Source organism: Charadrius vociferus, unplaced genomic scaffold (genome assembly GCF_000708025.1).
Source record: "Charadrius vociferus isolate BGI_N301 unplaced genomic scaffold, ASM70802v2 scaffold326, whole genome shotgun sequence".
In the NCBI taxonomy this organism is placed as follows: Eukaryota; Metazoa; Chordata; class Aves; order Charadriiformes; family Charadriidae; genus Charadrius; species Charadrius vociferus.
This window is the reverse complement of record NW_009649062.1, coordinates 3288889-3291683: the sequence shown is the minus strand read 5'-3', so window position 1 is coordinate 3291683 and position 2795 is coordinate 3288889. Positions and strand designations below refer to the sequence as shown.

The following is a 2795-nucleotide window of genomic DNA, read 5'->3' as shown; positions in this document are numbered from 1 at the left end:
ACTGAAAGGGGCAGCCACAGGAGAAAAAAAAAAAAAAAGGTGAACAAATTCAGATCAGACTGTAGGTTTTAGCAGTGTGAGAAAAAATCTGAGTTAAAAAAACATTAAAATCCTTGTAAATTTGACATCCATCTTTAAAAACCATTCCCTGTCTCTATTAGCATAATACACTAATGATCTAACAAGCTGGAAACACAGTTTTTAAAACTCTTAAGTTTAATCAATTCAAATGACTAGCACTCAAGAGAAATCCAGTCACTAACACAGCAGCATAAGGAAAATGAAGTTATTAAATTTTCCACGCATTCATGTTCACCACAAGTATTGGCCCTTCTGACCACAGATTGCATGAATTTTAGGACTAGAGAAAGAAGTTGAACTACTGCTTTTCAGAAGATGATCACAATCATGATCAACCTTTATTTTATTCACAAATACTATTTGTAATATACTTAGATATTATTTCTAACCACAACCATTAGCTCTATTCTTTCAGCATGTTTAGCAGGGACAACAGCTACAAGTTTTTATTTCAAAAGTACTGATTATTAAAAAAACATTAAAAATTACTATAAGCTAAACATAGTTATAAGATATATGTAATATTAGAAGTTATTAGGGCCACAGCCATAATTTCCTAAATCTCCGCCTCTAAAGAAATTGTGGCAGAATGCATACATGCTATTATCCTCTGAAATCCAAGGGAAATATTTTCCTGCAGTGCTCAGTTATTGGCAAAAATCCACTGTCACCAAGAAGTTAGAAGAAGCTGTTTAACTTATCTATGGTCATTTACCATATGGAAAAAATAAAGCACTCTGCATTCCATTCATCGAGGACTTTTTGTTGCATGCTGGTCTTGTGTGCATTTGTTTGACAGACTTGTTTTTGTCATTCTATGTCCTGAAGATTGGAGCAGTGCTTCTTCAAGTTAAGTAGTGGTGAAGTTGAGAACCTTAACGTGAACTACTGTGTCACAGAAGACACCGTGAAAAGGGAACTTCTTCTGGCAGGCCTTCTAATAGAAAGTGGAAGGACTAAGCTCATCTGTAACCAGAAAGTTCAAGACAGCACGGTGTTTCAAAGAGAAGTTAGTGTCTGATCAGCTTACAGGATCTCAGCATACATAAATGCCCAGAAGGTGTGAATTCTGAGCAAGCTGATCAATCTGTGAGTTTCTATTATTCTATTAGATCAAAATATTTCCTCTGTAGAGAATTTTGAAGGTCAATCATTTTTCAATTAAACCAGTTTGGCAACATACAGCATCAGGAAAATCATGTTCTGCACCACTTAAAATCAGTGCAACGTCGTTAAACAACAAAATTACTTTCAATGTTCTCACAAAGAACAAAATTATTCATTAAAGCTATCAACTTCTGATTGCTTTTCAAAGAATGTAATAGAATTTTGGTCTTGCATATCTGATAGGAACATTTCCTCCACAAAAAAACCCTTATCACTCAAGATAAAACTTTTGCGGTCTTCCCAATCAGAACAGATTTAATTCCTTATCAGCTTAATCCTCATTTCTTTCTGTTGCTCAAGAAAATGATCCACTGAAAGTTCAGCAGTACAGCTCCATGACTAGAATGGGATGCGAGGAAGAATTTTGTGGAATATTTCTCATCACAACTCTCTTCATGATTTACTTATGGACACTCTCAACAGTTAAATCAAATTTTTCTCAGTGCAGTAGATGGGAAACATTTTGTAACTCCACACTTTCTTTTTAAAGAAAAGGGAAATCTGTGGTAGTTTATGACTGTATCTTGAGTTTTGAAGGTTTTTTCACAGGCCTCACATATCTGTCTTACCTTGACGGATATCATGTTTTAGTGCCATCTGCAGATACATCAAGAATGTCTGGTAAACCAGAGATGGCATTAACCCAGAAGTTTTCAAATTCTGCTAAAACCAGTGCTATCAGAAAGAAAAAAGCTGCAGACTTGCTTAATCTGGCAGTGGCATTGTATCAGTATACTCATCCTGCTCCCAAAATTGCATGTCACTATGTTTGTCTAACTCACATTCTCCAAAACACATATTCAGACAAGTGGTCAAGTGAACACACTTCGGACACACCAGGTCTCACTCAGTTGGCACTGAGCGTCACACACACGATTCCTCCCTCCTGTTCACTTGCCACTGTGTCTGCCTCCTACGCATTTTTAACACAGTGGTGAGGCTTTCCTCCCCCGTCTATTAACCACTGACCAGACTCCGCTGGCCAGCCTGAATTCTACTCTTCTGGACAGCTGTGGCTGCTGCAGCAGATCACCAAGTTAATCAGAGGCCATGGAGCTGTACTAAAGCCAAGGACTGACTCACAAATTAGATGAGAATTATGCTGTCTTTTGCCAGAAAGTACCCTCTCCAGCTGCAAATAACGTGTCTTATTGTGTGCTCCCACATACCCCCTGTCTTGCAGCCAGGCTCCCACACCCAGACAAGTTAAACTTCAAGACTGGAAGTGCTCTTGAATTTGGACATCTGATTTATTTAAATTTCTTAAAATTATTTTGAATCTAACTGAAAAGCAAGATTATGTTATCACTTGTCCATGTCTGGGACAACCAGCTGATGATGACTGTTTAGCTTTCAAAAAACAGCCAGTACTGAGTTAAAGAAATATTAAACCAGAGAAAAGTCAATGTGTCATACCAAACTTGAGTTTGTGGCCTGTTATAAGATATAAACAAGCAAACCCTGTATACTGTTGTCTCGTCTTCCTTTTTTTTTTTTTTTTTTTTTTTTTTGGGAAAATTTTGTGCAGAAGCCCCCAGGGCTTTCAC

General features: G+C 37.3%; 1 protein-coding gene across 2 annotated transcripts in view; it reads right to left on the bottom strand.

Annotated features, from left to right (window-relative positions):
• Positions 1–2795, bottom strand: part of ARVCF (armadillo repeat gene deleted in velocardiofacial syndrome) — a 165616-nt gene that overhangs the window by 68965 nt on the left and 93856 nt on the right. The gene's annotated exons all lie outside the window — the stretch shown is intronic.